Source organism: Balaenoptera acutorostrata, chromosome 9, assembly GCF_949987535.1.
Source record: "Balaenoptera acutorostrata chromosome 9, mBalAcu1.1, whole genome shotgun sequence".
NCBI lineage: Eukaryota > Metazoa > Chordata > Mammalia > Artiodactyla > Balaenopteridae > Balaenoptera > Balaenoptera acutorostrata.
The window spans coordinates 58,628,026-58,651,552 of record NC_080072.1 but is presented as its reverse complement, the minus strand read 5'-3'; the positions used below and the strand labels follow the sequence as shown (position 1 = coordinate 58,651,552).

The 23,527-nt window shown below is 46.9% G+C and overlaps 1 protein-coding gene across 1 annotated transcript in view; it reads left to right on the top strand.

Annotated features, from left to right (window-relative positions):
* Nucleotides 1-23,527, top strand: part of TENM4 (teneurin transmembrane protein 4) — a 745,685-nt gene that overhangs the window by 297,419 nt on the left and 424,739 nt on the right. The window contains exon 5 of the mRNA XM_057553431.1: nt 32-128. The gene's annotated coding sequence lies outside the window, so the exon portion shown is untranslated. The remainder of the gene's footprint in view (nt 1-31; nt 129-23,527) is intronic.

The window sequence follows — 23,527 nt, the reverse complement described above, 5'->3', positions numbered from 1 at the left end:
TGACTGATTTCTCTCTTGTCTCTTTCAACAGGTAGACTGAAATTACCATGTGTCCAAATTAAAATTGCATACTTCAAGGATTATTTGAAGGATTATTCTTAGACCCTTTTAAGAAGATTTAAAGAAAAGTGAGTTGACTTTTTTTTTTTTTACACTTCAGAGAGTATTCATGATTTAAGTCAATGATATGGGTGCTTTTTTACTCTACCCCTTAAATATGTGTTAATAGGTAGACTTTATATCCATTTATTTTATAAGAAATTTTTTCCCTAAAAACAATGAGCAGGGAGTACAGGATTACTGCTTGGCTTCCCTGTACAATTTTAGTACATTTCAAAGGCTTGTGGAATCTTAGAGATGAATGGTTCTTAGAGATGTGGATCTTTGGTACGTAGGTAGATAGATAGATAGATGGATAGACAGACAGATAGATAGATTTGGTCTATGCTTGGAAAACTCCAGGGACTAATGAGGAACTGGTTATCTCCCCCCATTTATGATTTTTATTTAAAAAATCTGGATTTGACATCCACTGTATCCACTTCTCGTCACATCTTGCCAAGCCTCTTTTTCACTAGACAGTCCTACAAATGTTTGAAGACAAAAGATCATGCCCTTCCTTGAGATCTTTTTTTATTCTTTGTCCCTCATAATTTGGTTTTAAGAGCAATTCCTTCCCTGGTCATCTTCTTTCCAACACTGTAAATGTCTCCTCAAAAAGAGGCATCGCCTGGAACACAGACAGTGCTCTACCAGCGTCCTTTGTCCCAGGAGATGCGTGAGAATCAGAGGAAGATAAACCCAAGGACCAGACCCGGGTTCCAGTGCCAGTTCTGCTCTGGCGATGCTCTCGGGAAAGTCCCTTCATCCCTCTGAGCTTGGAGAAAACAGGAGGGTAGGACAAGATGGTCCCAAGATGCTGCCCCCCTCCATGTGGATAGTTTTGCTGACTCAGAGTAAAGAAGTTGCTGCTTCCCTCTGTCCCGGACCCTGGGATGGGCCAGGACTTGGAGATCAGTGGGATGTGGGTATAATCCCAGCCCTATCACTTGCTATGTGACCCTAGACTGTCACTTCTCTCTGAGCATCTATTTCCTCATTTGTGAAGTAAGGATATTAATACATGTGGCAAAGGATTCGTGTGAGGTGTGCTGGGATAAGGTACATAAAGCGCTTGGTACCTGGTGTGTAGGAAGTGTTGAATAAATGGTAGCCCCTAGTAGCTGCATAAGTAATGAGGGGGCTCCTTACCTCCAGCTGGAGGAGAAGAGAGCAGGTGGTGAAGAGAGAAGCGTGAATATGTGGGTGTGCTTGTTACGGATGGGGGAGGAGTGGCCACATCCCCAAAAGTCTCATGCAAACACAAGCCCAACTCTGGAAAGTTCATGAAATTAAAACTCTACTCAGAATCAGACAAGGAAAGATTGGTTGCTGCGGAATACACAGTTAAAAGGGAAGTTTTTAGGGAGGATCTGAGGAGCTGCACAAATTCCGCCCATCTCTGGCTGCTGCCACTGCCCCAGTCCTGGATAGTAAGGATTGGTGTCCCCAGAAGGAAGGTCCTTAGACCCCCAGTAGACCTGGGGGGCTTGAGAATCATCATATATCTGTATATGTTCAGAAGGCTGGTTGTGAGGTTGAGATGAGAGACTGAGTGTGAAAGGGATTTACAAACTGTAGAGTACCCTCCACATACATGTACGTTTGTATTATTTATGTATTATCAGATATTTCAGTACTTTGGAAATCAGGAGAGGGGGGAAACTCCATGTGTAATGAAGCAGTAGAGTCCAGCCCACGGACTCCTGAGCAGAACAGCGTGTGTGTGAATGCATGCACATGTCTGTGTGTGTGCACACGCACGCCTGTGTGTGTCTGCTCATGTGTGTGAGTTTGTGTGTGCACATGTGTGTGCACGCGTGAGAGAATCTTTGGGCCCTTTGGATGTGGTCATCACTCTGCACGGTGACTGGCGGCCTGGAGAGAGTGTGACATAGGAATGAAAACACAGGGTGTGGGTCAGTCAGCTTCACTCTATAACTGACTGGCCGTGTGACCTTGGCCGCATTTTTCCAAGAGTGCCCCAGCCCCTGCCTTTATGGAGCTTAAAGGGTGTGGGCCAGGCTACTCTGGGGAGCTGGGAGGGAACTGCATAGGAGGTACCCTTCACACTGAGAAGGCGTCCGGGATGTGTGAGTGCCCTTCTCCCGTGGTTAATGGAATTTGTCAGAGTTTAGGGAAGTCTTCTTGACCTGTTGGCTGAAAGGACCCTACCCTGAGGGCCCAGGCACCTGGGTGAATGGAGAGCACACCCTTCAGCCCTGTTGCAAAGGCTCCTTCCAGAGGTGTTTCCACGCCTCGGCCATCCTTCCCAGTCCCCTCCCTCAATCTGGCTGTGGGGCTGATAAATCTTAAATTCAGGAGGACTGGGAACTGTGTTGTCAGTGAAGGTGTGGAACAAGGATTTTTTTTTTTTTTTTGAAATTATTATAGCTAATGTCATGGCCTTTGTTCTCCAGACAGCTACTGGCTCTTCATAGCAGGGTGCTGCCCCAGGCTTACACTGCAGTGGATGCCACTGGCCAGAGGTGCCCATTTCGAGGTTTCCAGATCCGGGGAATACTATATAATTGTGTATTATAGTGTTTTTCGAATTGTGGGTTGTGACCCATTAGTGGGTCATGAATTTAATTTGGTGGTCCAAGATCGTCATGCATTAAAGTGAAACAAAGTGATCCAGTAGCCCATAGAGTGAGTGACGGTATTTATATTATGTATTCAACACAGGTCCCATATCCAAAATATATACAGTTGACCCGCGAACATGCAGGGCTTGGGGCACCAACCCTCTGTGCAATCGAAAATCCAAGTATAATTTATAGTGGGCCCTCCACATACACAATTTTTCAGTATCCCAGGTTCTGCACCTGCAGATTCAAACAACCATGGACAGTGTAGCATTGTAGTATTTACTATTGAAAAAATCTGTGTCTAAGTGGACCCATGTAATCCAAACCCATGTTGTTCAAGGGTCAACTGTATAGTAGGAAGAAAAGAGGAAACTGCTACAAATAAGTAAGGAAAAGACAAGCAACCTAATAGAAAAATAAGCAAAAGATATTTCAAACAGATACTTCACAAATGAGGATATCCAAATAACCAATAAGCATACGAAAGCATTATCAGTTATCAGGGAATTACAGATTAAACCAGCAATGAAATACCACTATACACCCATAAGAATGGCTAAAATGAAAAAAGAGAGACAATACCTAGCGTTGGCAAGGATGTGAAGCAACTAGGACCCTCACACATGTCTGTCTGAAGTATAATTTGGTATGATGCCTTTGGAAAACTGTCTGGAAGCATCAGCTAAAGTGGGACATATGCATACTAGCCATTCCATCCTTAGATACACTCATGAGATGTGCATACACGTGTCCACCCTAAAACATGACCATCGGCGACGCATGGATAAACGGTGATACAGCCACACAATGGAATATTGCCCCCAGCAGTATGAACGGCCCTCACAAATACAGTGTTGAAAGAAAAAGCCAGGCACAGAGAAACTTTATGACTACATTTATATGAAGTACAAAAACAGACAAAACTGAGCTAAGTTGTTAGAAGTCAGGAGAGCAGTTATCCTTGGGGGAGGGGCTGGTAAATGGGAGGGCACAGTGGAGGCTTTCAAGGTGCGGGTAATGCTCTGTCTTTTGATCTGAGGCCTGGTTACGTGGGTGTTTTCAATTTGTGAGAGCTTATCCAGCTCTTCATCGATGACATGTACACCTACGAGACTTACATTTTGCTTCAATAAAAGTTTACAGAATGAATGTATAAATTATGATTTGTAAATGAATAGAAGAGAGTAGAAAACACAGCAGGTAGTAAGAGTAACCATTGTAGAGTGAGACTCAAGTTACATGTGGGAACTGTATGTGTGTCTAGGCTGAGCTGAGACGTCCAATGTACTCCTTCCTGGGAGTCACAGGCCAAAAAATGGAGAGCCACTGATGGCGTCTAACCCTCTCATTTTAAGATGAGGAATCTAAGACCCAGAGAAAAGGGAATTAAGAGCAGAGCTAGGAGGAAGGCAGGGCCGGGGAGAAGACTGACCCTAGGTCTCCTTCTGCTGATGCCGTGTCTCCCGTTTCCACTGCCAGTCGGTGGAACGGCGAACTCGGCTGAGCAGATAGCCTCTGTCCAGCAGATGGTCCGTCTGGCACCGTAGCCTCTGGGAGGCGGCCCTGTGCTTTCAGTCCAAGGGGAGTGTTGTTTTCCCACCGCAGACGGGTAGAGTCGGAGACCCAGCCACCTCTGCAGGGGCCTGGCTCTAGCTCCCCGCGTTCCCTCCCTCCTCCTTCCTGCTTCTTCTGCCTCATCTGCTCCCCTCCGAGCTCCTCCGGAAACACCACTGCACTCAGTCGTGCTTTCATTTGTGTAAAACAACTGTCATGCCAAAGCAATTTTACGGTTGTAGAAGTTGGAAAACTGTGAAGAAAATACATTGGGAGAACACGAGCCGACAAAGCATGAGTCAGTCCTGGCTTTGTTCTTTTATTTTGTCACAAAATTGTGAGCCCATTCCTCCGACCTCTCCTGCGAGGGGTCACGGGGCTACCAGCCCCTGAGGGCGCGAGAGGAGCGGGGATGTAACCCTGTCTCTGCCAGGCAGAGCTTCACAGAGGAGGAAAACGTGCAGATTTTAAAAGGCTCAGTATGAACCTCGCACAGAGCCTGGAACCATCTGAAATAGGAGGGTTACATAACATCAGGGGCTTTCCAGCTCTTTTGACTGGGACCCAAAGTACAGAACACGTGGGGCATCTTCACTCAGCACACACCCTCACCCACACAGGGAAACAGGTGCAGTTTACGATGTAACAGCCCAGGCCGCCCCAGCGCGGGCATCCAGCTGAACCCTGGGGACGGGGCGCCGGAGGGAGTCTCAGAGAGGGTTTCACAGAAGCCAAGAGATTTGAGCTAAGGATCAAAGAAAGAGAAACTGCACAGGCAGATCGCGGAGGACTGGCCAGCAGGTGAGAACCTCATTTGAAAGAAGCCGTCTTGCATTCTGGAAACGGCCTCTGGTTCCGCAGAGTCAAGGCCGAGGAAGTGTGTGGTGTAGGAGAGGAGCCAGAAGAGGTGGACGGGGCCCAGCTGAGAGCCTCTGTGTCCTGACAGGGAGTGTCTGCGGTGAAGAGGAAACATCGCCTGAGATTCGTATAAGCAAGAAGTGCCTGTAGCCTTGGAGACAGACTAAGAGATGCAGGCAGACGCAGGTATGAACGCTGGTGCAGTCTCAGAATTTTGTGTTACAGCACTCACCTGTGCCATCTGCAAAGAAAGCTTTCAGAGAACGCTTCCGATCCAGGCCTGGCTGAAGGCGGGAGCTGGAGAGATGAGTAAGACAGAGTTCCCGGCCCCGTCGTCCTGCCAGTGGACTGACAGGTCAAACCCAAACACAGATTTGACACGGTAGTTATTATTCTAGGGCAAAATGTCCCAAATAGTGTTTTATGATACATCAGCCCCACAAAATGTTGTTTGAAAAAATAAAAAGGAGGAGGAGTGTTTTTGTGTTGAGCAATCTGGAAAGTACTGTATCACTGACTCGCTCCTGGTAGACCTCACTGCCTCTAGCACTGTAAAGGCTCTGAGAAGTCCTGCAGGGAGGACGCTCACCTAATATTTCCCAAACTTACTTGCTCCAGAACACATTTTTGCATGTCTGTTCAAATCCCTCTGTTTTTCCAAATTGATTTTGGGGAAAGTCCATCCTAGAGAATGGCCTGAAGGCTGGTGGGGAGCTCTGAGGAAGGAGAAGTGGGCTCTGCCTGGGAGAGGACAGGGAGAGCTTCCTAGAAGAGGGAGATTTTGTGCCCACTATAGAAGACCCAGTCTGAACCTAGCACAGGGTCTGGCCCCCAGCAGGTGCTCGGTAAATAATTAATAAATGAAAGAATGGCTACTGCGTTTCCTGGTGAAAAGAGCCTGGCGTTTTCAGCAGAGGCTGGAGACAGAAGGTACTCAGAGCAGTAGGGCTGTGCAAGTGTGCCTTTGGCAGTTGAATGTAGGGTTTCCTTCCTCAAACTTGCCCCCCTCTCTTGACTGTTTTGGAAAAGGCAACAGGAGGCAGCAGAGGCAAAGTGGCTTAAGGTCACATGCTCTGGAGCCAGACTGCCTTGAATCCCAGCTCCATCACGTCCTAGCTAGTTCCTTGTACAAGTTGCCTTAACCTTTCTGTGTCTCATCATCTCCATCTGTAAAATGGTCCTAAAAATAGTGCCCAGCTTCCTAGCGCCCAGGACTAAGGGTTCCAGTAGGCATGGCGTTAGACGGGGGCATGCAGTAAGTGCCACATAACCACTAGCAACCCTCACCTGTTGGCTGCTTTCGGTCATCACCTCCCAGGCCTTTGTCTGAGTTCCCTTCCCCAGTGTTTCCCAGCAGACTGCGGTCCTCATATTTCTGAGTGAGGTGATCTGCACATTTGTTTTCCTTCCGCCAGCATCAAGAAGGGCCAGGCTGATGCTTCTTCGTTTTCAGTAGTCGGGGCTGTTTGAGGTCAGGCTCGGGTTCCGCTCCTGGTTATTAGCCTTCAACCACTCCGGCTGGGTAAATATTTCTGAGGGAGTCCAGCCCATCTATTATTAATTTACCGCAAGCAGTTGCTGTACTTTCCAGCATAGCTCTGCCGACAGATGTTTTGTAGGCCGTGTAGAGTTCTCGTGACCTTAACGCTTTCTGTGGGGTGTGGTGGCAGTGTCCCTGCTGGCTTTGCCTCCCTGGGGAAAGAAGGACAGTTGTGTGAGCAGTGGGCATGGGGGGTCTATGCTGGATCCTGTGTAATTCGGATGATGGAGCTGGTGGAATCTTGTGCTTGACACCCCTACTTTCAGAATCATACCTGGCTTACAGGCCAGAGACCTGGGTGTCTTCCTTGAGAGCATGCTCTCCGTCGTGGCCTCTTGTCCGGTTGGTCACCAAGTCCTAGTGATGCCATCTCCAATCCCTTCTCTCTTGTACTGCCCCCAACCAGCTTGTCCAAGCCACCATCTTCCTCATCTTACAGGTCCCAGCTTCCCTGATGGCTGAACTAAATCAGAACCCCTGCTTTGTGTTCCCATTGAGCCCCCCAACCCTGATTCTTTTTAAGTCACTTTTCAATCTTTAAATTACCTGTTCTTGGTCTGGCTTCTCTGCTTGACTATAAGCCAATGAGGGTAGGGATCAAGTTCATCTTCTTAATGGTGCTCGACAAATATAAATCTCTTCCCAGTTAGCAATAGACAAGACTGTGCTTTTCCTTTCTCCCTCCCTCCCTTCTTCCCTTCCTTCTCTCCTTCCTTCTTTCCTTTCTTTTTCTCAACTACAGTTAAAAGGGGCCTAGTGATCAACTAGTCAAATTCCCCAGAGGAACCTCAACACCACAGTGGGAGGAAAGGAGGCAAAATTGGCAGGACCCTGAGCCCCAACCCCTCATCAATGCAGAAGTGACCCTTTTATCTCCTTTAGACATTACAATTTTACTTTAGCTTTTCTTTAGAGAAAGTAAAAAGTGGTTCTTCTACGATAAAAGGTTTGGAAAACACTGATCTATTCTTAGATTCTCATTTTTCAGAGCAAAAATCTACCAAGTATTTTGCATATGTTCACTCATATACAAGGAAGGTATCGTCCTCATTTTATAGATTCAGAAACTGGTGCCCAGGGTAGTTAGGAAACTTGTCCGTGGTCACACAGCCAGAGTGTTCAGTGGGTCCAGAGTTCCTATCCAGGATTGTCAGACTCCAAACTCTTTCCACTGCCACCTGCTGCTTCCCCACAAACCATCATCCAACAAACTGTGGCTTCCCAAGCCAGCCTCTATGTCTGGCACAGCAACCAGTGGCCAGAAACAGATCTTTGGGATTTAATTGGGCACCACTTGCTCAGAGGGACAGGGCCTTCATTCCTAGGGTTTCCTGGCTATGTGGGCCATGAGATGCTAAGCAGAGAGAACGAAGACCATGTAAGCCAAGGAAGAGCTGGGCTGCTCCAACAAATTGTCCTTTATGCCTGAAATAAAGTGACTTGAGCTGGGATCCCTGAGTCCCTGATACCTTCAGCACAACCTGGGTCTTGCTTCCCATGTGTCAGGAATTTCTCCCAAGGACATCCTGGACAAAGTGACAACCCAGGAAACAAAAACTGCTCTAGATTGTACAGGAAGACAGCATGTGTTTTATCGTGAACCTTAGTGTCTCTTGCCTTTCCTTTGTCCCCATGCCCAGGTTATTTTGACTTTAACTTTGGGATGAAGTCTGGCTTATTTAAACAATAATGAAACCAGAATGGAGAACGGGAAATCTAAGTTCTTACCCCTCAGTTCCCTCAAGAACTCACCGCGTGACTCCCTTTGGACATGTCACATGGCTTCTCTAAGCCTCAGTCTCCCCATCGTTAAAGTGAGTGTGTTTGGACAAGATGCCCCTGCCCACCATGACAAGGAGAGTTCAGAGTACTGACTCTGCACCTGTACTTCCCAAGTCTAACTCCCAGATCCACCCTTATTGCTGTGTGACCTTCGGCGAGTTATGGAGGCTCTCATGGGCAGCTTTATCATCTGCAAAACGGGGCAGTGGTAATGTCTATCTCACAGATTTATTGTGGGGATTAAGAAGTAAGTACAGCACTTAGAATAATGCCCAACACATAATTAAGTTATTTATTTAGTCCAGTATTGTGGTGATGGTTGTGATTATCTCCATTCATGGAACCATACATTAGGATTCTGCACTTTTGTTGTCTAGACCGTGTCCAGATCTCCCAGTGGTTAGTATTTATACTTTTATTTTTCATTGACTCAGAAAAACCATAGTGACAGAAAGCTTCATTGGATTCAGTAATTCTGAACTCGATGTGAATTCATCATAACACCCCTACCTATATTGTGTGAGACATTGATTCAGTTATAGACAATGCTTGGTGAGCTAACATACAGGTTCCTAGATTGTACCAGGAATAATATGTCCCCAGTTAGAAACCTCTGATCTAGGATCATTGCTGTTTCTTCCAGCATAGTTTATGGCCCATGGTAGGCACAGAGTTAATGTTTGAATAAACAAGTGACTGGATGGATGGATGGATGGATGGATGGACGGATGGATGGACGGATAAGTTGTTGAATGAATGGATGGGTGAGTCTGTTTTTCATTTGCCTCTTGATTTACTTTGAGCAGAATAATAAGTTTGTATATGTGTTCATGTGTGTATGTGCCTATGAACATTTTCAGAGAAAGCCCCACCTATTTCTGTCCCAAGGAAGAAGCTAGTCATAGTTTGCATATTCCCCTCTCTTTTAGTGTATAGGGTCATTTTTCACTGGAGTCCTTTCAGCTGTCTGGCACTGACAAAAGATAAGCACTCCCTCTGCCTCTCCCATGCCTTCCTCCTCCAACAAAGAGGGCTTTGTGCTGAGAAGACTGCCTCTAGATGTTTCTTTCCCAAAGCCCCAGAGCCTTGTCTGGCTTCTATCAAGAGTATTGATGGGGGAGGAGACACAGACAGTTGAATTCAGGGAGCAGTGCCTATGGCCTGGTGCCAACTCGACAAGTCGGGCCAGGGTGGACGACTCAATATCTGTTCTGGGATATAGGCAGCCCCGTTACCTGAGCTGGTTATCCAGCTATCTGCAGCCAGCGCCCTGGAAGTCATCAAGCTCTGGTTTCCCGGAGTCTTTTGCTCTGCGCCCAGGGGAGAATGCAGGGCTGGAGGGGATGCGTGGGAGGTGGCAGAAGCGGAGGGCTGGGGAGCCAATCTCGGGGTGTGAAGAAGTTCACCCCATAGGCACAAGGGGCTGCTGCGGTTACTGCGTCTTAGGGCTTCAATGAGATTAAAATGCCAGCAGCCTGCCTCTGTGCACACACTTAGGAACACATTGGCTTGAGCTGCTTAATGAGTATTAGTCAGGAATCGAAGAAAGGCCCGGGCAGGCGCCTGGCTGATGCCTTGTTGATTAGAACACTAAACGTGTCACCCTTTGAAAGCCAGCACTTGCTGGAGAGCAAACCCAGGGTTGAGATCTCCTAGTAACCCTTACATTCCCCACTGTCTCCGGATGTTTACAAATCAGTAAGCTGATCTGAGTAAGGAATGGTTATGAGGACATTTGGATAATGGCAAGGACAACAATAATAACCATTACCCCAATAATAAACAGTGGTTATCAAACCTGGCTGCCCACCAGAAACACGGAGGGTTGGTTTGTTTCTCCGTTTGTTTGCTGTTTGTTTTTTGTTATTTTGAAAATACAGACTCCTGGGTCCTATCCCTAGTGATTCTATTTCTCGAGGCCTGGGGTAGGAATCTATATGTTTAACAAGCACAACATATACTTGTTCATCATACTGGATGATTCAGATGTTTGTGGCTGAGCCCTGGCCATGAGAACCGCTACTGTGTAGAATGAGGCCACGTTGGACCCAGATTGGCATCAGACTGTGTCCCTTCCTAAGCTATGGCCTCAGGTCTGTTGCTTAGCCACCCAACCTCAGATATATCATCTCTGAAAAGGGATTAGGTAAAATCATGCAGCCACTATAGACAACAGTGTATGATGATTCCTCAAAAAAAATGAAAAATAGAATTATCATGTGATAAAGCAATTCCACTTCTGGGTATATACCCAAAAGAATTGAGGGCAGGGACTTGAAGGGATATTTATACGCTCATGTTCATAGCAGCATTATTCACAATAGCCAAGAGGTGGAAGCAACCCAAGTGTCTAACAGTGGATAAATGAATATACAAAATGTGGCATACACACACCATGGAATATTAGTCAGCCTTTAAAAAGGAAAGGCATTCTGACACATGATACAACGTAGACGAACCTTGAGGACGTTGTGCTAAATGAAATAGCTCAGTCACAAAAGGACAAATACTGTATGATTCCACTTATGAGGTACCTAAAATAATCACATCGTAGAGACAGAGAGTAGAATGGTGGTTGCCAGGGGCTGAGGGGGAAATGGGGGAGTTTTCCACCCCAGGCTGAGCAGGTTGCTCCTCACTGATGGTCCCACTGAGTCTCTCCATGGGAAACCCCACTGTGTATTGTAATTTTCTGTGTGTGTGTGTGTGTGTGTGTGTGTGTGTGTGTCTGTGTCAACATCTCCCCAATTCCCACCAGCCAGGTGCTTATTCACTTCCTTTCAGGTCCTGAATCAGAAAGTAGTGTGCCCTCCTCTTCCAGCCCTTTCTGTCTCCCTCATCCTGATTCATTTTTCTTAATAGCACTATCCAACATAGATAATTGGTTATTTGTTTATTCTCTGTCTACCCTGACTAGCACTGAAGCTTGATAGAGTGGGGACTTGGCCTAGTTTGTTCACGACTGTGTTCCTAGAGCCCAGGAGAGAGTTTGAGGTGCTCAGCAAACAATGGCTAAGCGTCCCCTGGCTCTTGACATGCCCAGGCTGAACATCTCCCGTTCTCATGACCATCCTGGTCACAGCCTGGAGACCCTTACCTGACACAGCAGTCCAAAGACTATCTGCATTGTTCAGCCCTGAATAATTAGATTGTGATTTCTCTTGATGAACATACTCTGATGAACAGGTCCAGTTACATAATTTGTGGGGTAAAGTACAAAATAAAAAAGTGGATCCCTTGTTTAAAAATTGTTAAGAATTTCAGGATAGTCATAGCAGAGCACTCAACCAAGCCTGGGCCTTTCTGAGTGCAGGTCCCTGTGGTGACTACACAGGTCACACATTCATGCAGCTGGCCCTGCAATGAGGACCAGGTCTTAGAAGGTTGTAAATACCAGTCGCAGGGTTTCTATTTTGTCATGTAGAAAATAAGGAACTACAGAAGGATTTTGAACAGAGGTGTCATTTAAGGTTTATTTCATTTTTTTTCCTGACTATAAACTGTACTCATTGTGAAAATTTGCACAAGTAAGAAAGGTATGAAGCCCTGTTAATCTCCTCGTCGTCCCTCCTGCCCTGGAGGAACCAAACCCAAAAGTAACCAGTGAACATTTTGTTAATGCCCTTCCCTCTTTCTGAGGTTTTTTGTTTTTGCTTTTGTTTTCTGTGTAACATAGTTAAGATCATAGTTCAGCTACAACTTCTTGCCCTGCTTTGTTCATGTGACAGTGGAAGAGGAGGAGAGGGACTTCTTAAATGCATGCTTAGGGGAGACTGGCCTGGAAGCCAGCTTGTAGAGCAGATTGGGGGTGCAGAGTTGGCATCAAGGATTGAGATGGAGGCAGCTAGGTTCCTGGAAGAGAGAACAGAGGGGGCCCTGGATTAAGGGGTCAGAGGTAAGAGTGGAGGGTCAGTGTGGGAGTTGGAGCCACTCTGATGGGAGGTGACCGCAATCCCCACCCCTTTTGAATTCCCTTGACCAGTGGGAAAGAACATCAAAGTCTAGCCCTGTCTTTCAGGGATTCTGCACGTGACAGCAAGCACTGGGGTCATTTCTCAAACACAGCTCTTTGGCTCCTGCCCTCTAAAGCTAGACCTTCCCTTCCCCCTCCCTCAGGGCTCAGACTCTTAAAGCTGGGCCCCGGGACAGCCTATGACAATAGCAAGTGGGAATCCACGGAGAGACGGGGCATGGTGGGGTCAGGGTTTCCAATGGTCGGTGGCAGACGCCTCAGGGTTTAGATTTGCCCATTTTGTTGGTAATCCCCAGTGCCTGGGCTGGCAAAGGGGAGCGTTAACATTGTCACTGGATCCTTAATTGTGCGTTTTATGAATTTTCATGTTTCCGCTTGCAAGCTTAATAATGTTGCTTTCTTGGTGAGTTTTTTTTTTGTACTTGAGCATAAGAGCCTTGTAATTACAGAGTGTTGTGGATTGCAGAGGGTGATTAAAATGGATTTCATGAAATCTGAAGCTCCCTCCCCCCACCTCACACACACACCCCACAGCCACCACCGGCAATCCAATAGGCGACAGGGAGTAACTCAGACAGAATCCCATGAAGTTCAGAGACTCGGGTTGTGAAGGATATGAATTTTCTTCCCCATGCTTTTCCTCCCTGGGTCTTGGCTGTGCTCCCAGACAGCCCTCCTCCTTCTCCTCCTCCTCCCTTTCCTGAATGAAGTCCAGCTACATCCCTGACCCGCAGCCAACTCTGACCCGCAGGGCTGGCAGCTTTCTCACTCACAGCAATAATAAAACAAGAAGTAGATTTTCATCTTTGCTTTTGTACAGCCATTAAGTGTGTCTCACTTACCTTTACAATCAGCCTCTGCTCCCATCCGAGAGGGTGGTTTACTTTGAATAGAGGCCTGAAGATTGCTGAAACCTGCGAGAGTCTAAGAATTCCCATCTCAGCATTTCTTCTCCTAGGACAAGTTGATGCATGATGGCAGTGAGATCTGCTCTTCACCCTACTCTGAATCAGGGAGGGCTGGCTGGTGCTCCGAGGACGTTTAAAGAATAAGTGACCTGGGAGCGGGGCGTGGGGAGGTGGGAGTGGGTGGCTGGAAGGCTTCCTAGGGGAAGCAGTGATCTGCCTTGAAGGAAGGCAGGTCCCTGGAGAAGGACAGCAGAGAGGTGGGGAGTCTAGGCTGGCCAAACCAGAAGATGATGCCGTAGGAATGATCCTCCTTGACCCATGAGAAAACCAAGGCCACTTGTGCATGTGTGTAATATTAGTGCTGGAAGGGACTTGAGACATCACCTGAGCCAGTTCTCCCATTTAAAAGAACCTTTACTTCACCACAGCCGGCCTGACCAGCAGAGCTCAGGCAGCCCTTTTGTGTGAATTAGGAAATGGTGCTCCTCCCCTCCCCAGGTAAACACAGGTGAGCCCATCCCTGAATCGCTCCCATCAGCCATATGTCCTTGAGCAGTGAACAACCTGCCCAACCATATGTAGCATCCCTAGAACAGAGACCGAAACTGGGTCAAAACCAGGCCTCCCTCAATTACAGCTCTCTCTGTGGTCTCCTAGCATACCCTCTGCCACCCTGAAACCCTCACCGTACTGAATTCTACCTGGTTTCTAAGAATTTCCCTATATCTCAGAGCTCAACCACCCACATTCTAGAATGTGAATGTTCATATTATATATACACAAGCATATATGAATTAACAGACCCTGGTATACTCACGTGTGTGTATACATCCCCTTCAAGTATTCAAAGATGGTACTGCTGATGGCAGAACGTGTATGTGGTTGGGCAGAAAGACCACCTCCTCTGCCCCCCATACAGGATGGGCAGGTTGCTGCTTACTTCTGTGCTTGTCACCCAACCTCTCTCTGCTCACACCTTGACCTTTCACTGTGAACACAGACAATATTTTTCAACACCCCGTCCCTTTTTGCTGATCCCTCTACCTGGAGTGCTTTTCTCACACTGATTCCACCTAGCAAATTCCTTCACAGCCGTGCTTCGGCCACATCTCCTCTCTGAGGCCTTCCTTGAACCACCCTCCCACCCCTCTTGTTACCCGTGTCCCTTGTGCATACGGCATCTGTTGCATGCATAGCACCATATTGTATCTGGGTTTCCATGGCAGTTTCTGCACTAGAGAGTGAGCTCCCAAGGCAGAGCCCACAGTCTAACCCACCTCTGTGTCCACGGTATACATCCTGGCACACTGAGGAGGCACCCACAATGCTTGTGGTTGGATGGAGCTGATAGCCCTAGGGTGAATGAGTTAGCACCGAAAGAGGAAGGGAGATCCTTCATTGCACAGGCCCAGGAAAATGGCCACAGCTTAATATCCTGGGAAAGCAGGGGCAGGTGCTCGACTGACAAAGGGCCTGTCTGAGATACCCTGTCCCAGATTCCGGTGTCACCCTTCCACAGTAGACACATCCCACCCATCCTCCCAGACAGGGAGCCTGTGGAGAGGACGACCTCTTTTTCGCCCTGAACTTTGAAACTTACCTGAAACGCACATCCTCATGCACCTGGCTGGGTCTCCCTTCTCCGCTTCAACTTGTGGATCCAGGAGCCCCAAACAGACAGTCCTTTCCTCTCCTCAGCCAGCACTGTCACCTGGTCCTACTCAAACTGTTAACAGGGAGAGGTGGCAGCTGCTAAGAAAATCCGCATGACCCATCTCATCTTTCTCTCCCCAGCACACATTGTCTTAGCAGCTCCTGAGTGCTGGGCCATAGCCTCTAGGCACCAGGCCAGAACTACCCACCCCAGGTACCCAGTGTGAGTGAATGAGTTAACACGGGGGGCACAGCTAGCGATACCCTCTGCTCCAGGGTGGCTAGAGAGGGGGCTGCCAGAGCAGTACAGTCAGCCCTGCTCTTCACAACCACAGGTTCTGCATCTGCGCATGAGGAGGGCTGACCATACTACAGCCATTCTATATAAGGGACTTGAGCATCCATGGATTTTGGTGTCCATGGGTGTCCTGGAACCAGTCCCCCTCGGTTACCGAGGCACAACTGTATAAGGGCTGGGCAGCTGTGTAGTAGGTTTGCAGTAATGCTAAAACCTGATCCCACCCTGAAGGTGGTGCAGGTAGGAGGGTCTCCTATAAAAGAGGATGGGCATCAGGCTGTGAGAGCGATCATGATGGAGATGTACAAAGTGTCTCAGCTGCAGACAGGGGGATGGTATTATTTCTGCAAAAGTGATCTGGAAAGACTTTACAGGAGAGGTGATATTTAAACTAAGCCTCAAAAGATAAGTAGAAATTTACCAGCAGGAAATGTCTCTGGGGCCAGACCATGGAAGGTGATAGGCAGAAAGTAAGGGAGGAAATAAAAACAACACTAAGAGCAGCTCTATTAGGTACTGACCGAGTGCCAGCTATGGATTATCTCATTTAGTCCTTACTACAACACTGCGGGTATCCCCATTTTACAGCTGAGGGAACTGAGGCACAGAGAGGTTCACTAATTGGCCAGAGTCACACAGCTAGTGAGTGCCTGAGCTAGGATTCAAAACTCAGCTTTGTTCCTTAGGCCACCTTCTTAGAAACATTAAACTTCAGATATCTGTGTACCTATTATTTGGAAGGCACTGGATGGCACTTTCCAAATGTGTACTTATTAAACCCTCTCAGTAATCCTTTGAAACCTTTTATGCCCATTTTACATGTGGAGAAACAGAGGCTTAGAGGGGTTGCCCAGCTTGTTCAGCTCCCATGGCTTTGAACCTGGGCTTTGAACCTCCACCTCCTGCCTGGCTCCTAAACTCCCTCTACCGCATGGTAGAGCCAACCTCTCTGGTTCCATCCGTCTTTTGCACCCCTTGCTTCCTTGCTAGAAGGCCTCCTGGGCTTACCCCCTGCGTGATCACAAGAAGAACCACTGCCCCAAAAGCCCATGAAAATAAGGCTGGTTCACGGCCAGGCTGGAGAAGGCTCACTTCACCGACTGCCTCTGCCCTCACAGCAATTAGGCCCTGTAGCACCAAGCCTGCTGACAGGGCTTCATAAATACTTGTGCTCAGCCAAATTTATTGGCAAGAGATATTAATCACATTTTAAAACTAAAAAGTGAAATAAATAATAAGTGGCAATATTCTGCTTCCATAAAAACCACCTGCAGCTCCGATAGGTCGCTGGCCCCTTGCCCTCTTGAACTGTCACACAGCCCTGCTCACTGCCATAAACGTTAACATCCCTCCTTAGACAGGTAACCAGCTCTGACAGGAATTCACAGATGTGTGCAAGTGACTCACTGCTACCCCGGCATCGTAAAATTGAGGAGACGGAATTTTCCTGGGCCTGCTGGGTGGCAGAGAGGAAATTACTAACTGTGAGTATGTTTGAGTCTGTGTGTGTTAGTGGGTGGAGGGGGAAGGCGGCAGAGAGAAGGGGAGGGCCGACAGAGAGCAGATCCTCATCTGGACACAGTCAGCAAACGTGGACCCATTTCTGGGCCAGGGGCATGAAGGTTACCAGGGCCGGCGACCAGTGCCATTGCCGCCCTGGGAGCACGTGAGGAAAGAGGGGAGATCTGTTTTATTGTTTGATTAATAGTTTGTCTTTTTCCAATTACAAAAGTAATACTATTTGAATGATGTGTCCTTCTGAGGATATAACATCTGGAGGTACATGACACCCTTTTGGCCCTTTTTAGTGATGTTAATTTTGATCACGTGGTTAAGATAGCGTGTCAGGGTTCTCCGGAGATGCAGAACAAATAGAATATATATATAAAGTGACTTACATATATATATATGGGGAGAGAGAGTGAGAAAGAGATTGACTGATTGATGGTAAGGAATTGGCCTACAATTGTGGGGCTGACCCATCTGAAATGTGCGGGGCAGGCAGGTAGGCTGGAAACTTAGGCAGGAGTTGATCCTTCAGTCTTGAGGTAGAATTTCTTTCTCTGAGAAACCTCAGGTACTTCCCTGGTGGTGCAGTGGATAAGACTGCACGCTCCAAATGCAGGGCGCCTGGGTTCAATCCCTGGTCGGGGAACTAGATCGCACATGCATGCCGCAACTAAGAGTTCGCATGCCACAACTAAGGAGCCCGCGAGCCGCAGCTAAGGAGCACGCCTGCCGCAACTAAGACCCCCATGCAATCAAATAAATAAATATTTAAGAAAAAAAAAGAAACCTCAGTTTTTGCTCATAAGGCCTTTCATCTGATTGGATGAGGCCCACTCACATCGAGGATAATCTCCTTTATTAAGTCAACTGGTTTTAGATGTTCACTACATCTACAAAACACATTCACAGCACCACCTAGATTGAGTAACTGGGTATTATAGCCCAGACAAGTTCTCACATAAAACTTACCATCACACACGGTTTCCAGGTCCCCTATTGCAGTTTTTTCCTTTGTAGTAAATATTTTGTAGGGAGATACTTCAGGACTATGAAATATCCTATTTCTCATCAAATCGTTTCCCCCTCAATTTGGCATCTATTACTGATTTTTGCTGGAATCGGTCTTTACAGTGACAGTTACATAAAGTGCATTCCCTGGGAGAGGGGATTGGGAACCTGGTTTCAGGCCCCAGCTCTACTACTCAGTTGGTCATGTGACCTGGGACATGTTACCTGATTTTCCCGAGCCAGGGTCTTCCCTGCTCAAATAGGACTGACAGTACTTGCTCTAAAGGCTTGGAGTGCTTACTAAATGCAGTAACAGGCACCAAGGTACCTGTTACTGCATTTAGTAAGCACTCCAAGCCTTTAGAGCAAGTAACAGCTACCAAGAAGGCGCTCCCCAAAGTCTGTGGCATCAAAGGCATGAAATATATACGTCCATGCCTCAGTGAAGTAACAGCTGACTTGTCCTTGGGCAACGTTGATTAGCGGAGTGACCTGAGACCACTGGGAAAGTCCCTTAAGCTAAATCATCATCCTCTTTATCATCCTCATCCTGGGATGCAATGTTAAATCCCACCATTAGCACTGACCCAGGAACGTTAACCAACTGTGACAGGAGACACCGTCTGAAAAATGTTCCCAGAGCTAGCAACATTCAAGCCGAGTCCTGAAGGACAAAGAGGGGAAAAGTGCTCCCAGTGGAGGGAGTAGCATGGGCAATGGAGTTGGGGTGGGGGGAGGAAGAGGGAGAGTGGCTATCTGGGAAGCTTGGGCAGGTATTATTGTTTTCCCAAAAAAGCACGGAGGGACTTGTCTATTGTCCTTTTCCCTGTTATTACTATTATGATTGTGATTATCATTACCATTCTCAAGTAATGTATAGTTACACTCTGGTACACACAGAAGAAAGCAACTCAGTCTTCTGAGTGAGGAGCAGCATGGCGCAGTGGTTATGATATGGACTCTGGAGCCAGAATGCTTGGGTTCGAATCTCAGCTCTGCCACTTCACTAGTTGTAGGACCCTGAGCAAATTAATTAACTTCTCAGTGCCTCTGCTTCCTCCTCTGTAAGATAGGGATGACAGTAATAGTAACTTCCTCACAGGATTGGAGTGATGATTAAGTGAGTTCATGTTTCTTAAGGCCTTAGCATAGTACCTGGCAGGCACAGAGTAAGCAATGTGTACTTGCTGGATAAATAAGGAAGTCTATTTTAAAGTATAAAATATACTTTAAAGTATATTTTCCTTCAATCTACCCAACAACACACTGTCAACGCTCTCATTTATCTCCAGCCTACTTTACAGTTTACTTGGCTACTTCACTGAAGAGCTTGTCACTGCTTTCGTATAAAATGCAGAAGACGGAGCAGGGGAGGGTCAGGAGATGTGAGTTCTGGTCCCATCTCTGCCATTACCCTGCACTGTAAGTCATTACAAGTCATTACCCTGACTTGGACAAGTCACCATCTCTGTCTGAGCCTCGATTTTCCCATCTGTAAAGTGGGAGAGTTGAACAAGATGATATCAAAGAGCGCTTCCAACCTAAAGCCCTGAGTGTTGGTGACCTGTGGAGTGGCTTTCCTTTCAGGGACAGGCAGGGGACTGGTGTCCATCCAGCACCTACTACGTGCCAGGCGCTGCTGGGCCCTCTCCTCACATTCTATCTGCATATGGTCCTCACAGCAGCCCGGTAAGGGAGGAATTCTATTCTCACATTACAGTTGGAAATGCCAAGACTCTGAGAGGTTAGGTGGCCAGCTGGTCACTCAGCTGATAAGGATCACAGGCAAGACTCCAGCCTGGGACTCCCCATCCCCAAGCATTTTCTTTCCATTAGGCTGGCGTTCTCCCAGTTCAGCAAAGGTTTAATGAGTGAGTGAGTGAGTGAATGAACAAAAGCATCCTTGCCAGTTATGCTTGGGGAAATGTCTCCTCTACCTCCTCCTTCAAGTAGCTGCACTTTGGAGCTAGACAGATGTGTTAGAATCCTGGCTTTACCACTTACTAGCTGTGTGACTTGGGGCAAATTATTTAACCTCTCTGGGCCTCAGTTTCCTGGTCTTTAAAAGAGGGATGGATAACGATTCCTACTTCATACAACTATCTGGAGGCTTGAAGAAAGAGCTCGTGAAAAACATTAGTACAGTGATTAGAATCTAGGTAATTTTTAAAAATAATGTAATGTGGTTGTATAAATCAGTGGTTTTCAGATTTCGAAATTTCATGGGAAAGTAAAATTTCAAAAGAAAAGTTGCCAACTTTGTGTTTTGCTGAGTAAGCCAATTAAAGAACATAATTAATGTCTTCTAGCACCATTAATTGATATTAGTAACTAGAGTCTGCCCAGAACTGAGCTGGTTCTCACAACCACCCAGCAACTTGATTACCTCACTCTTTCAGAGGGCTGCCCAGGGTCAGCCCTTTACCTCTCTGGTTTAGATAAATATTTGTCAAAGTGAAGTTTGGGGACTCCTTTAGGTCAGCACCAAAAGGTTGAAACTAACTAAGGGGAGAGGGCAGGGGATAGGCACTGACCAGCCTGGCCCATTTGGCAGGTCCCTCCAGCCCTACCCTGATACAATGGAAATAGCTCTGAACTAGGAGTCAGAAGATGTCAATGTAGCCTCAACTCTACTTCCTGTTTGCTGTGTGACCTTGAACATGTCCCTTCCCTGACTTGAGACTCAGTTGACTGATCTCTAAAATAAGGGTTACTGCAATAACCCTGCTGGGCCAACCTCCCAAGGTCATTGTGAGTATCGGGTGCCACAAAGGGTGCAACACATATGATAGCCTGTGATGTGCTGTTTACATGTGAAGGATCAGCACCACTCTGATATCTGACTGCTGTTAAGGCGGTCCAGGCCAGAGCTGGGGGGGACAGGGAGAGAGTCAGATTTTGAGGGTGTGAACCCTAGAGGATGGGCAAGTCCATGTTGTCACACATCCTTTGTTCCTGGGCTTCCAAACTGGAGGATTTTACCCAATGTCAGACCGGATTTGTGGGGGACACAGGTGACATGAATTGTAAGGAAGCAATGACAGAAATGGGAGTTCCAAATGAAGCCAAATTATATTCATTGGTTTTACACTAGCTATTAAATATGTTGAAAAGGAGAAAATAGTGATTTCACCATTTTGAACTGAAATTGGGGTTAGTTGGTGGCTCACACCTGTGCTGTATTAAGTTGTGGATTCGGTCAGATATAATTACAGAATTTAATTACAGAATTGCACTTCACTGGCATGTGCATGTGTATTTATTTCAAGAGACAACCTTTCAACATAGTTCAACCTTTCAAGATAGTCAACATTAAAAAAAAAAAAAATGTCTACCATAAGACTGCTACCACTAAGCCTGTAGTGGTTCAACCACTAGCTCTGGAGGGCTATTGAGGCGGGGCTTAGGGCCTTCGCTGGGGTGTTCGGCCCTGAGTGCTGCGGCCCTGGAGGATTTTATAAATCTCTCCAACTAGACAGGAGTTGCCCAAGGAGCGGAGGTGGGCCAGTTTCCTATCTTTTTCTCAACTTCCCCTGAACCTTGCAAAGTTCTTGTGCACAATGGGATTCCTCAACTGAAAAGTGGCCCCATTCTTACTATCTATCCAAAGTCCGGTAGTAAGTCCATACCCTTTGGCCCAATAATAACACTTTAATGGACATAAGCAGATAATCATGCAAAGGTATTTGTACAAAGATGCTCCTTTGCGGCACTGCCTGTCATAACAGGAGGACTGGGACAACCTAAAGGCCACCTGCGAGGGCTGCTTAAATCCAGTAGGGTCACTCAGTACAAGGAAATAGTACGTCCCCTTTAAAAACAGGATTGGCCAGCCATGTGTGGGTAAAGGTATTCATGATATAGTAAGTAGAGGGGAAAAAAAGCAGATTATTACAAAGCAATGTAAATAGGTTGCATCTTTTAAAAAAAAAAAAAAAAGTGACTGTGTGACCACACACACCTGCAGGAAACACCCAGAAGGATATTAATTGTGATTCCCTGAGTAGTGGGGATACAGGGGTCTTTATAATGTTCTTTAATGCTTTTCTGTGTTTTGGGTTACTCACAAAAATTGCTTGAGTACCGACTAGAGAAAATCCTTGCTTTTGAGTAGCTTGCAGTGTTGTTGGGAAGAGACAGAGAATCAAAACGTACACAATTAATTCCAAATTCTGGTAAGTGCTGGGAAGAAAATGAGATCGTTAATGTGAGAGAAACTGACTGGGGGAGGATGAGACCAATTTTAGCAGGGACAGCGGGGAAGGTGGCTCTATAGAGAGACCATTTAAATGACACCTGAAAAATGAGAGAGAGGCACCAGATGAAATCTGGGATAGGCGTGTTCTACGAAGAAGGAACAGCTAACGCAAAGGCCCTGGGAATGGAAAAGAATTTTGTACAATAACCATGTATTATTTCTATAATCAGAAAAAAAATTTTTATTCAAATATCCATTTGATCCATTCAAAAAAACATAGGACACATCTGAATCCTCCTGTTTCAGGGGCCCAATCAGAGAGCAGTAGGAATAAGACTGAGGCTCTGAGGAAGGTGCCCTTCAGGTACCACATTGAACGATGCTCTAGAGGGACATCTCCCAAGAGGCCAACTCAGGTTTGGCTCGTTTTCTTGGAGGCAATTTTTTTTCTTTACATTTTGACATTTCTGAAAGCAGAAAGTGTCTTACAATCAATGTGTCATTTACACACATTGTGCTTTGTTTTCTTTTTCTCAAAAAGGCTACCACTGAATTGATGATGTACTTAACAATTGCTGGTGTCTTTGGACTGATGGAATACAGTGATGTATGTGAGGGATGCTAAGAGGACCGGCCTTGGGAAGTGGAAGGAGGACCTTGGTGGAAGTCGATGCTTCTTCCTAGAGCGGGAGCATTGTGGGACCATAAGGATGGACGGTGTCTTCTAGATCTCTGTTCCCCACCCCCCCAGAGCACCAACCATAGCCAAGCCTTGTGCAGGGCCCTGGGGTACAGAAATGCTTACAACATGGCCCTGGTCAGCTCTCAGGGAGCAACTAGAAAGGGAGAGAGGCCTGTAACCACTCAAGTACAACCCTACTGTATAAATGCTGGGGTGAGGAGAAGCCCTGGAAGCTGGGGTAGCCAGAGGCGGTACTCTTGGCCACTGAGGTGGGAGGGCGTGGCCTGAGAAAGCTTCTGAAGAGATTACCATGCAGACTAGGCAGGAAGGGCATCCAAAGCGGAGGGGTGGAGGTACAGGCCAGTGTCTGCAGGTAATGGTGTGCAACGATGGCTGCAGGGCAGGGCGTGCACAGACAGCACCCTTCTTCTGGAGGCTGTGCTGGGCCTCGGGTGCATGTCCGAGGGATCGGAGACCTGGAAAGATGACAGGGCCACATACCGTGCTGTCCAGTATGGTAGCCCTCTGTCACAGGCAGCTATTTAAATGAACTAAAATGAAATAGCCTTTTAAAAAGCCATGGGAACAGTGGAGAAAAAAGTTAAATTAGATAAAACCTCAGTTCCTCGGTCACACTGGTCACGTGGGCAGAGCTCAGCAGCCACATGTGACTTGTTGGACATATGGGCAGTGCAGATACAGAACGTGTATCTTGACAGAAATTTCTTTGGGGCCGTACTGCTTTCGGATGATCCCTTGAGGATGGGTGGGCGGACAGATGGACAGACAAAAGAAGTAGCAATGACCATAGTGCTTACTGTGTACCAGGAACCGTCGAAGCGTTTCATGTGTGTTGTTCCTTGAACGCTCATGA